The sequence below is a fragment of the Ornithorhynchus anatinus genome, chromosome X3 (genome assembly GCF_004115215.2).
Source record: "Ornithorhynchus anatinus isolate Pmale09 chromosome X3, mOrnAna1.pri.v4, whole genome shotgun sequence".
Classification (NCBI taxonomy): Eukaryota; Metazoa; Chordata; class Mammalia; order Monotremata; family Ornithorhynchidae; genus Ornithorhynchus; species Ornithorhynchus anatinus.
The window spans coordinates 28,813,234-28,826,558 of record NC_041751.1 but is presented as its reverse complement, the minus strand read 5'-3'; the positions used below and the strand labels follow the sequence as shown (position 1 = coordinate 28,826,558).

The 13,325-nt window shown below is 42.6% G+C and overlaps 1 long non-coding RNA gene across 4 annotated transcripts in view; it reads right to left on the bottom strand.

Moving 5' to 3' along the window:
* The window catches only part of LOC103171391, an 89,085-nt gene extending 76,489 nt beyond the window's left edge, over positions 1-12,596 (bottom strand). For all 4 annotated transcript variants that reach the window (XR_003755716.2, XR_486762.3, XR_005659622.1 and 1 more), the window contains exon 1: positions 12,429-12,596. This is a non-coding gene — a long non-coding RNA (uncharacterized LOC103171391). The remainder of the gene's footprint in view (positions 1-12,428) is intronic.
* Positions 12,597-13,325: the final 729 nt, after the last annotated feature.

Here is a 13,325-nt window from a genome sequence, read left to right as displayed (position 1 = left end):
CTCCTCTCTCGCCCCGCTCAGGTCTATTCTTCACTCCGCTGCCCGGCTCATCTTCCTGCAGAAACAATCTGGGCATGTCACTCCCCTTCTTAAACAACTCCAGTGGTTGCCTATCAACCTCCACTCCAAACAAAAACTCCTCACTCTAGGCTTCAAGGCTCTACATCACCTTGCCCCTTCCTACCTCTCCTCCCTTCTCTCTTTCTACCACCCACCTCGCACGCTCCGCTCCTCTGCCACCCACCTCCTCACTGTCCCTCGGTCTCGCCTATCCCGCCGTCGACCCCTGGGCCACGTCCTCCCGCGGTCCTGGAATGCCCTCCCTCCTCACCTCCGCCAAACTGATTCTCTTCCCCTCTTCAAAACCCTACTTAAAACTCACCTTCTCCAAGAGGCCTTCCCAGACTGAGCTCCCTTCTCCCTCTACTCGCTCTACCACCCCCCCTTCACCTCTCCGCAGCTAAACCCTCTTTTCCCCCTTTCCCTCTGCTCCTCCACCTCTCCCTTCCCCTCCCCACAGCACTGTACTCGTCCGCTCAACTGTATATATTTCCATTACCCTATTTATTTTGTTAATGAATTGTACATCGCCTTGATTCTATTTAGTTGCCATTGTTTTTACGAGATGTTCTTCCCCTCGACTCTATTTATTGCCATTATTCTTGTCTGTCCATCTCCCCCGATTAGACTGTAAGCCCGTCAAACTGCAGGGACTGTCTCTATCTGTTGCCGACTTGTTCATCCCAAGCGCTTAGTACAGTGCTCTGCACATAGTAAGCTCTCAATAAATACTATTGAATTAATTGAATGAATGAATTTTTTCCAATAAGCCATGTGGCTTCTCTGTCCTCAGGAAATTTGCAAGCTAATGAGGAGGACACACTCACAAAGAGATTAAGGCTAGATGTTAATTTACTGCTAGTCTAGACCGTTAAAGATTTGATGAGCACGTAACCTTCTCCCCATTGATTCTAAGCAGTGTTCCTGCATATGGCACTATTAAGAAGTCAGTGGTATACACCGAGTGCTTACTGTGTGCAGAACACTGTACTAAGTGCTTGGGAGAGTACAATACAGTAGAGTTGGCAGACCAAATCCCTGCCCTCAAGGAGCTATCCAGTGGAGCAAACAGACAGTAAAATAAGATACAGAGAGGGATAGGGACAGAGGGTAAGGATATGTACATAAGTGCTGTGAGGTTAGAGAGAGTACCAAAGTGCTTACGGAGTACACGGCCAAATGTATAAGCAAGCCAGAAGGGAAGGAGAATAAGGTGAGGTAATGAAAAGCCTCGACTATTCGTTAGCACCATTCGAGAGTGAAGTAAAGAGCCCTTTTGTCACTGTGGGCAGCGTGAGGGTCTCTGAGCTGTTCAGGGCCTGGGTGGCCAGAAACTCCATGGAAGCTGGGGGTACACCAACTACTTCAGGCCTGCCTGAAGCTTTGAGCCCTCAGGTGGGTTGTAAACACCCTCATAATGATCTGGCCTCATCAGGGCGGATTATGGGTTTCAGAACCTCTGCAGGGATGTGGGCTAATTCCTCTAGACCACACCAAGATCCTGAAATTATTTAATGACTCATCACAAGACCCCCATGGGAAACTTTCAACCAGGATCCAGCCCAAATCAGTTTCCATGGGAGGGGAAAAGGGATTGAGGGGGTGGGGGTGGTCACCAATACCACCCTGAGTCCAGGCACAACCTTTCAACTCAAGGCAGCTAAACTCCTAGAAACACTGCTATTTCTAGACCACAGGGCTCTTCTGCCAGCCCAGCCATTATGCACTGGACCCTTACTAGCTGCATTCACAGGAGTAGCAAGATATTCTTTGACCTTACCAGTACTGTTTTCTAGGAAGCAGCATAACCTAGTGGAAAGTCAGCTGTGTGACTCTGGGCAACTCACTTAATTTCTCTGTGCCTCAGTTACCTCATCCATAAAATGGGGATTAAGACTGTGAGCCTCACGTGGGACAACCTGATTACCCTGTATCCACCCCAGCACCTAGAACAGTGCTCTGCACATAGTAAGCGCTTAACAAATACCAACATTATTATTATTCAATACCATTCTCCTCAACATCAGCTCTGGCATATCAATATTTGAGTAACTAAGTTAAATTTGAAGAGGCCTATGCTTGCTGCTGAGACAGTTCATGTGAGTAATTTGAGCATGTAAACTAGCAATTAAATGGCCTGCTAGGAAAAAGACAAACAAGATGTTAGATGGCAAGGTCACGGCTAAAGCAGTGCACTTTAAAACCCTTGCAAACACATCTGGCTAAAAGGATGACATGGAAATTTTAAGGGACAACCACTGGAAGAGTTACAAATCCCAGGGTATAAAGAGAGTCCATTTCTTCTACACCTCTAAGAAGCTATTTGGGGCATTCTGGGAGGAGTTTGGTTTCTCCACACAGAGGAAGAGATCCAGCCATCTCTGGGCAAGGAGTTTCTTCAGAGGGAACTTGGGGGCGGAGGGGAGAGTGAAAGCTTCAGTTTGTCTCATGCTGATCGCAATTTTTTAAAATAGCACCTAAGTGCTTACTCTGTGCCAGCTACCACACTAACAGTTGGGGTAAATACAAGATAATCAAGCTGGACACAGTCCCCATCCCCTGTGAAGCTCACAGTGTAAGTGGGAAGGAGGAAGATTTAATCCCCATTCTACAAATGTGGTTATTAAGACACAGCTAAGTTAAATGACTTGTCCAAGGTCACACAGTCAACAAGTGGCAGAGCCAGGATTAGAGCGCTGGTCCTTCTGACTCCCAGGCCCTGGATCTTTCCACTAGGCCACATGGCTGCCCCTGGTAAGAAGAGGCATTTATCTCTGTTTAAGAGCTATTTAAGAATTTAAGATGGGGTTGGGGGGCTGGGGTGGGGGGGAAGGGGGGCGGTAAAAAAGGAATTTAGGGCAAACTAATTTGGAGTACTTTTAGTCTAGTCTAAAACCTTTTCCATCCACTTTCCACAGGGAAAAGCCTTAGGGTGCCCATGTGACCAAGTACATTTTAAGTGGCTTTAAGTAATCAGGTTTTGCATTTAGAGCCACTGAGGGTTAAAGCTTAAAATATTCTGCAAACCCCAATCTTTGTATCTCTCTGGTGGTATTTTTGCCCAATTTGTAATACTGATTAAATCTTGTCTTTGGCCATATTCAGTTGGGGAATCTGGTTCAGCCACGATTACTGCGGTCTTTACAGAGCTATCAACAGGCTCCTAGCTGGAGTTTCTAATCCCATATTTCTTCTGGATTGCTCTGAGTATCAGATGGTCATTTTTTGCTCTAGTTTGGTGTTAGACAGCTAAGTTGTCCCAGTCTCAGTATTATGAAGCAAAAGCTTCTAAAACTGAAGAAAGGAAGAGAGAAGTTGAGGGTTTTGAAAACATGGCCTTTGTCCAATCATAGGGTTTCTTGATATAGTATTTTTCAAGTAAAAAAAAATGAGAGCTCTGCAACTGCAATAAAATGAACTTTTAGACTGAACCAACCTTCATCATGACTCATCTCACCACTAAAATAACTAGTGGTTGGATTCTGAATATGCAATCAGCATGGCATAGTGGAAAGAGCATGGGCCTGAGAGTCAGAAGACCTGGGTTCTAATTCCATCTGCCTGGTGTGACTTTGGGCAGGTCACTTCATTTGGGGGGGGGGAGGGGGAGGCTCAGTTTCCTTATCTGTAAAGTAGGAATTCAATACCTATTCTCCCTCCTACTCTGTGAGCCGCATGTTGATCAGGGACTGTAACCAACCTAATTATCTTGTACGTACCCCAGCGTTGAGTACAGTGCTTGGCACAAAGTGCTTAATACCACTATTATTATTTGTACTACTACTGAGGTGCTCACTTGAGTTGAATACATAGTAATGATATGCAAGTGAATACTACAAAAAGTTCAAATGAAGACACCATGATCGATATTTTACACCCTGAGTAAAAAAAGAGGTATGCTGATTGTAAAACTTAATACATCCACAAAACAACAACAAAAAACCACATTTTCAACCTACAAAATATTTGAAATGTCTTACCCTTTTTGTACACAGCACAGGGGTGGGAGTCAGAAGGGCCTGGATTATAGTCCCAGCTCTGACAATTCCTTGCATGTGACCTTGGCCAAGTCACTTAAATTCTCTGTGCCTCACTTTCCTCAACTGCAAGATAAGAATACCTTTCTTCTTAGACTGTGAGCTCCTTGTGGGACGGGGACTGTCTCTGATCTAATTTGTACCTATCCTCGTGCTTAGAACAGTGTTTGACACATAGTAAACACAAACACCATACATTATTAAAAAAAAAAAGATCCAACATGATCCGCAGGAGGTAAATTCCTTTGACAGACTATTTAGGTGGGCTTTGAGTTCTAAAACATTAGAACTTCCAAATTAAAAAGGTGCTCCTCTCTTGCCATCCTACTCTATCATTTGTCTCTATCCCTGCTAGCCACTCTTTCCACATCCCTGAATCAAGAGCAGCATCTGCCATTTTTAAATACAGCCCAGCTGGCATAACTCTTTGTTTCAGGCCAGTAGAATGCATTCCTGTCTGTGAAGTAGCCAATTGTCCCATATCTGATGAAAAATGTCTTTATAACACTAACCTGATTCCATAATTGCCTAAACACCTGAACTATTTGGGGCTAGACTGTCCCAGACAGGCCCCTTATGTAGTGATAGTGAGCTAGTACCCAGCCAGCCAGGTCTTTGAATACCTTGCAACAGATGACACATAAGAGCATAAATCCTACTGTGCACTTAAGTGAAAGCACAAACATAAGTGGGTGTGAATATCTACTTAAGTCACAAGTGCATTTTCTAACTTGGGTTCAATTTAGGCTCCTGCATCTAAGCAATGGTTTTCCCCCCCATTAGAGTAATTATGAATTATTGAAAAGCACTTTGTATGTGTATAATGTTCTGCCTCCATCGCTTACAAATCGTCAAGGGTTATATTGGATTGCGAGCATATTTAGAAAATCCCTTTCATTGTTGTTTGTGAAATTTCCTCTCAAGTAGCTCTCTTCTTCCTTAATAGCCAGAGGAAATTATGTGCTTCCACAGGCAGAACAGCAGCAGTAGCATTGTCAGAGTTATGATGTGCAGGCCCTTTTTCAGGCCATAAGCATACCCTCCCTCCCCCCAATACCCTCACCTCCTCTAAGACAGCGGGGGAAAAAGCCTCACCCCCTCCCCGGCCCCCACAGGAACACAGGATGGGTAGCATGTATCCATATGCAATCAAATCACCTGGAGCAGTCTAATGGTCAGAGCAGCCTAATGGTCAAGGCAGCCTCTTCACTCCCTTCGCACAAGGTTGGTGGGTAGGCAGAAGCCACTAGTATAATAACACTTGGAACTTTGAGATGGTTACAGCAGTTTGGCTCTGACCCTTAAGAACTGTTCACTTACAGTAGTATAAAAGATTCATTGAACTGCTCTTTCTAATGCCGTAGCTTCTGAATTGTTGAATTTAACCTGCTGTTTTTGCCCTATGCATCTGTCCTCCCATTAGATTGTAAGCTCCTTATGAGTCAGGGATCGGGTCTGAATCAATGTACACGGATTCTCCCCAGAACTCAGTTCAGTGCTTTGCATGCTGTGAAGACTCCGAAAATTATTGTGATTGATAGCATATTGCGTGCAGCTGAATCAATTCTCCCCTCAAAGCAGACACATATCTGCTTCCCTCAGAGTCTTGCTGAGAATGTGCACCTTACCATTCATCCCTAGCTACAGCAATTCAGATCAAATGCATAGCTAATCATATTCCTGACTTTGCCACTTTGTCAGTTTCCCATATGATGAAAATTGTAAATCCTTCTGTGAACAATCTCCACACTCCTGGGACACATGCTCAGGCTGCATCCACACATTACTGCTACTGGGATGGGGACTCCAAAGATGTATTTCATCTTTCTAATCAGTCTCTCAACAGTCCATATAAATATATGTATATATGTATAAATTTTGTGTTATTTGTTAAGTGCTTACTATGTGCCAGACAATCATTTATTAAGCACTTACTGTTTGCAAAGCACTGTACCAAGCACTTGGGAGAGTACAATAAAACAGAAGTTGGTAGACATGTTCCCTGCCACTGTACTAAGCACTGGGGTGGCCAGGTTGGACACGGTATTAATCCCCATTTTACAGATAAAGTAACTATGGCTCAGAGAAGTTAAGCAACTTTCCCAAGGTGACACAGCAGACAAGTGACAGAGACAAAATCAGAAGCCAGGTCTTCTGACTCCCAGGCCACACTCTATCCACTAGGCCATGCTGTTTTTCAATACATCTAGTTCTTCATCAGGCTGACAGGCTTTGGTGGCAGACTACCATCCATATAGGTTGAATGAGGGTCAAGAGGGGCACCTGTATCAGGCTTCAGCTTCCCCAAAGGATTAATGTATATTAAATTATATGTATACACACACATATATACACACACACACACACATATATATATACATATATATATATAATCTCCACAAAGCTAAAGCAAAGGAATTAGGTACTCCTGAGTTACAGAAACATCAATGGAAAATGGGGTTATGGAGAGGCAGATTTTCAGGTTAACCACGCAGCTGCTGGAGTGTCCAGTCAGTCTGCAACTCCTCTGCCAGGGCGTGAAGTGCTGGTGAGGGATGGATTTTAAAGTACATTAGGGAAGTGAATTCCATCCCCACACTCCTCCCTTCAATAATTCCTTTCTGGCCCACTAAGCATGAGCAGGGTCCTGTCAATGGGGATTCTTACCCCTCTGAGATGCACACAGTTTTGACAGCTCTGCCAACAATTTTCCCCAACCCCTCATCACACTCAGAGATTCAGGGCTCTAAACTTGAAAAATTCAACCACAAAGCCAATCACAAATTCATTCAGTGAAAAAAAAAATCCAAAGTTGCAAAAATCAAATATACAAATGACGTTAAGCAACGCAAATGAAACCTGAAACAGTTAAGGTAGAAATTCTGTGTTCCATTAACCAAAAGAACTTGCCAAAATTGAGAGCCCTCTAAGAGGATAAAAATACCTTTTCCAGCCTATTATCCAGTCCTATTTATTGAGCACTTACTGTGTGCAGAGCACTGTATTAAGTACTTGGGAGAGTACAACAACAGACATTCTCTGCCCACAACAAATTTACCATGTAGAGGGAGAGACAGAAAAATAAAGTTACAGATATGTACATAAGTGCTGTAAGTGGGGAATAAATAAAGGGAGCAAGATAATGCATAGGGGAGTGGAAGAAAAGGAAAGGAGGGCCTAGACAAATTCATATTTTTAAGTAAGATTAGCAGTCCCTCCTATTTAGGTCCTGTGCCCAGGTTTACTCTTACTCTCATATATTCTATACACTTATGTACCACAATTGTTAGATACTCCTCACAACGAGAAACCTCCTCAAGGGAATAGTGTTACACAGTCATGTGTGTCAAACTTCCACATATAGGTCGTCAGGAGAGAATTTCTAAGACGCACTAAGAAAAAAAAAAACAGTAGAGCAAATACATTTTTACTCTAATATGGGAAAAGGATTTGTTTTTAAAATGGCTTCAAATGAGTGTTTTTCCCCAGGAATATCCTGCTAATAAATTCTAAGGCCCTGAGAAATTAAAGTTGAATTGGAAAAATAAAAATTACCACCTGCCAACATACCTAGCACATTCAGATTAAGAAATGTTTTTGTTAAAATAGATACAATAGCCTTCACCCCCCAAAAAAGGTTCTCTGTATTGTGTTTTGGCACCTGAACAATTTACTTTTTGACACCAAAACCTGTTAAATCATGGTTAGGATTCATAGGTGAATAGTTTATGGAAAAAAAAATGAATGAGTACATTTAAAATTCTTAAGAATGGTGGCATTGTGGCCAGACGCATTGTATACTTAAATTGCATTAGAGAGGGTCACTGTATGTGGTTTCTGAAACTGCCTCTATTACCTAGAAGGCAACTTGATGTACATGGGTGGTCTTTAAATAATGAATGTGTGTTTTCCCTGAGACTGGGCTTGCTTTTAGTAAAGTACTACATTTTAGCATCCCTAAAATTATCCCCAAAAGCAGCGTGATTATGCCATCTTAAAGCAGTACAACTCCATTAATCTACTAAGTGCACATGCAGGGAATGGGGAGTTTGGAGCACATCACTTCACTGCCACCGAAACAACGGTCCACAAATGCCAATTTTGCCAAGGCTAGGCTCTCTTAGGTATTCATCTCTGACATCCAAGAGGGATTACTATAGTTGAACAATTAGAAACAGGTTTCCAAAGTAGACATGAAAGGCATCCATTGGCCAAACAGCCTTCAGCAGAGCCATCCCCTTTTAAAGATTCAAAGGAGCAAGCCAATTCTCAAGAAACAATGGTGACCCTTCACCCACCAGATGTGCCACTTTCAAGGTGATAGCTAAGCTGCAAAAGCAAAACTGAACTACTTATATTCCTTTTCACCCGAGGTCATTTGAAGGAATGAAGTGCTCTAAACTAGTCCTCCAGTCCACTAGCGGGGTGGGGGGTGACAGAAAAAATGTTTCTGAAGATAAGTAAATTTACTTACTCTACAATTCTGCAATAACCATAGATAATGCCATATATAAATGGTTTGCCATGGTGGAGTTCTGTTATTTGTAAGCAGTTGTGTCATTCAGGCCAGTTTGAAAGGTATTATCTGTGGCCCACTGTTGAAATTCTAAATGTTCAAAGAATAAAAATAAACTGGCTTTGGCAAAGGCAATTGGGGATTATCATTTGGCTCCTCAGGCTGTACTCAGAAATTAGTAAACATACATCCGTGGCAAATCCCATAGCTTTATCTATACTGTTTGCATTAAAGTTATGTCTAAGTGCTTGTTGGAAACTGCATAGGTTTGGAGGGAAAGAAAAATGATCAAGGATTTCATCTTTTTTTTTCTTTCTGCTAATGCACGGAAGCCAAACAAAAAAAATACATCCTCCACTGTACTGAAAAGGCCCCAGCAAAATTATATCCAAATGAAGTTCCTGCTTCAAAATGTTTGTTTTCAGTCGAATTAGCCATTTGTCTCAGCACTCCCGTTTGACAAATCTGCATTTTTTTTTTTGTCACTGGAGACATCTTGGACGCATCTTTCCAAACCCTCCTTGGTTTGCTTGTCCTTGTGCAGTGCATTCATTTCAAATATACTTGTTCTAAGGGCTAGCCAGGAAAATGATAAATATCCAGCTCTGGGAATGATAATATTGAGTCTCCATATGCAGTCTCACTCTTTAAACACAAAAGATAAGAGGCATCAAAGAGAAATGATCCTGTTGTTGCAGATAGGAAATCTTCATGAATTCAAACATTCTAGCAACTCTTCTTGTTCACAGTCCAGAGGATGTGACATGGACACCACTTGACAGCTTCTAAATGAAGAGTCCTTATAAAGCTGCAAAATGTCCCGACAGCAGCAAGCACTGAGCCCCAGCACATTTCTCAGTCTCCGAATTTGCTAGAAACAGATACTTATTCAGTCCTTGCCAACTGAAAATAGATCTCTAGTAGAGGAGAGGCCAGTTTTTCTTTCATCTAGGCCATTTTAGGAACCTCAAAGTCAAAACACCTACTACCGGTGTGCCCACTCCTCTCTACATCCCTAAGGAAAAAGTCTGCCCCGAATTTCAGGAGAAGTGACCCGAGTGGTGTCTAACATCCTTTAGTAAACAGTTTTTCTGATTTGCCCTCCACCCCCACCCTAGCCTGGATCCCCCCAACAGAAAAGCAACCGTGGCTGACCTATCCCCGCGTAGGGAATGTATCTACCCAGCTGGAGGAGCTTATAAAAATCAGAATAAGTTTTGTTGCCCCAGCATGTCTTCCCACCCCCCATATAAGGGGGTTAAGAAGGTCAAAAAGAAATGCTGATCCCCTGGGGATCCTATCAGAACTATTGTCTGCAGGAGGGGTAGGCAAGCAGTAAATGGCTCTGCTCTGCAAACAGATCCCCTTCTAAAAACGTTTCAGCACCAGGGCATTTCTGGCAGCTGAATGCCCACCATCTACCTGAACTCAAGCCCAGCAAAGTTTCCACTCAGTGGGCTCTCCCCACTATTAGGAGATTTCCTAAAGCTGGCAGGCTTCAGGCTTTAGCTCCTCTAATCGTGGGGTTCTCTTGGACTAGGCAAATTTCAGAGTTTGACTGGCTGGGCCCTCTCATCACCCAGCTAGCCAGATAAAGCTTTGACTATAAGAAGCCCAGTCTATGACACTTGCATCCACAGCTTCTGATGGTTCAACAGTGAATCCTCAGGGCCTACAGTGAAGCATCCACATTAGCTGGAATGAACAGCCACTCCCTATTAACCCATGCCATCCCTAAGTACAGCATAAGCAGCTGGGAAACACCACTATACCATCAAGGAGGGACTTTGCATGCAGACACCTAGAAGGACCACACACAAGCAGCAAAAAACAATTCCCCCCGCTCAAACATCAATCCACAGAAGCATCCTCCACAGCAGAGAAGCAGATTCAATGCTCTAAGCTCTTTGGGGAATGTGTCCAACCAACCCTGTTGTATCGTACTCTCCCAAGCGCTTAATACAGTGCTCTGCACAAATTAAGCCCTCAAATATGATTTATGTCAGTAAAGAGCAGGAATGAACTGATTAACTTTGAGTTAAAGTTTCTTGAAATCAACACCTAAATTTATACATTGTCAGCTAATTAGGGTGGACTAAGACTAAGTGGGGGAAAAAAATATATTAGCCTTGCAACTGGGTCTTCGTACTGAAATCGGAGCCCTCGAAATGTTTCATTATATATACCAACACGAAATGAATTCTTCCTAAGAGAATGTATAGACTCCCCAGAGGATGCATAAGCATCTAGAGAAGCAGCGTAGCCAAGTGGAAAGAACACTGCTCTGGCAGTCAAAAAACCTGGGTTCTAATCCCGGCTCTGTCACTTGCCAGTGGGACTTTGGGCTAGTCACTTTACTTGTCCATGCTTCCGTTTCCTCAGTTATAAAGTGGGGATCAAATACTTGTTCTCCCTCCCCCTTTGACCATAAGCCTCATGTGGAACAGGGTTAGACTCTGATCTGATTATGATAATAATAATAATCATAATGTTACTTCTTAAGTCCCTACTATGTGACAGGCACTGTACTAAGTACTGGGATGGATACAAGCAAATTGGGTTGGACATAGAGCTTGACACAAAATACTTGAAAACTACAATTATGGTCTCTAATTTACAAACCATCTGATTTGGAGTATTTTCTAGATCTCCCTTATGTGTACATAAGAAGGCACAGTTCGATTAGCCCTCCAAAAAAAATTAAAAAAAGGAAAGCAATAGCCAAGCCATTTTGCCATTGGATGGGGAGAAGGGAAGGGAGGAGAGGACAGTTCTACTGACCACTTTTCCCCCGGGTAGGCTAGTCTTCTTGGGAAGGAAAAAGGAACACAAACCCATATCACTGCAACGTCTCCCTGTCCTTTTTCCTTTATCTCCAGATGACAACCAAGTTGGAAAAAGCAGAGAGAACCAAGTACTCAAAGTACATGTCGACAATCAGAAAACAGCAGAAGATAGGAAACCTTTAGGGAACGTGTGACACTTCAGACATGACGACTCTGGGATTTTTCTTGGCTAAATCCCCTAAATTTATCAGCTGAACTAAGCTTGTCCACACCAGCCAGGACATTTTGGGACCTAAACAGCTAACTTTCCACACCCCCCGAGAAGTTTTTTTTTTCCCCATTTTGAGCAGCCTAGGATTACTCATGGAAGTCAACATCACCAATATCTCATAATTGAAATTTTAACCCCCTGAACCAGAATGAAAATCATGCCTAGTTCCCCATTTAGTTCTGCCTTATGACTTGGAAGAAAGCTGATCATCAAAAGGTGGTCTGTTCTTCTGGTGGTAATGTACCCCCAGTATGGGGGTCTTCCCAGAACCCAAGATACACAAACCTGCAATTTTAGGAAAAGAGATGAAAAAAGTCTTATTGAAACTAAAATAGGGCTTCAGAAAGTTATAAATATCAGCTTTAAAAAGCCTACATCAGAGAACAAGGTAAGAACTTTAGGAAGACAAGATGGCCTAATAGAATGAGTATGGGGCTAAAAACTAGATCTTAAACCCACTTCTGACCCTGCCCTGCAGTGTAACTTTGAGCAAGTTACTTAACCTCTCCATGACTATTTCCTCGTCTATAAAATTAAGTACATCTCACTTTACAGATACCACCCTCTCAGACTGGGAGTCTTGTCTGGAACTGTGCCTAATTTTGGCATGTAAGTTTTAAGAAGCCATGTTTTTCCCTAGAGTTTTTGCTAGACCAAGAGTAGAAGCTTTTAGTATAGTGTTCTGCACACAGTAAGCACTCAATAAATACAATTGAATGAATGAATTAAAATAAAGCCACACCATATAGCATACTTACCTGGTCCTAGTCCTTTCCTGGAGCTAGATTTAGTATCTTTAAGTGTTTCAGAGGCTACTTAGTTGTCCACAGCACCTCAAGACCAGCTGAACCCAACCCCTTTTCCTTTCTTTCAAAAGCCCTCCACCCAGCAGCCTTGATGAAGACCTCACTACTACACTTCTTCCTACACAATAACCCAGCCTTCTCTCTCCCTTCCCTTTCATCCCAACCCCCAGATCCACTTCTCAACTAGCAGTAGCTCAGCCCTCACTAATGTCAGCAGGTGCCAGGCTCTTAGCTTTATTCCACGTGACCTGTAAATTGCCTTATTAGAAAACACTTTAAATCAGGTGCCAATTTGGAGGCTCCAAAATGCTAATGGTTTTTGGTCTCCTCTACTGGTATGATTTCTGTATAGTTTAGATTGAAAGCCCAGAGGTATCTTAACGGACCATTATAAAGATTATAAGCTAGACTGACAGGGTTTTGAGGGTGGGGATCATATCTACCAACTCTATTGTATTGTACTCACCCAAGTGTTTAGTACAGTGCTTGATATACTTCAATTAATCGTATGTATTGAGCACTTCCTGTATAGTTCATAGTGGCTAGGAAATAATGGTTACCAGTTCTTTTATATTATACTGTCCCAAGGGCTTAGGGCAGTGTTCTTCACACAGTAAGCCATCAATAAATATGACTGACTGATTACCACCCAAAGACTTGGCCTGGCCTACCACAGAATGAGATCATGAGGGAAAATGTGGAGTATGAGCATGCAGTGTAGTTCTAAATAATATTGAGAGTGCACATTTCCCCATAATTTCCAGAAGAAAAGCACTTAGTGTGTACATGAATGTATGCATTGGAATGGTAGTGCCCAAATAAAGTCATTCTTCATGTTTGACACAGATG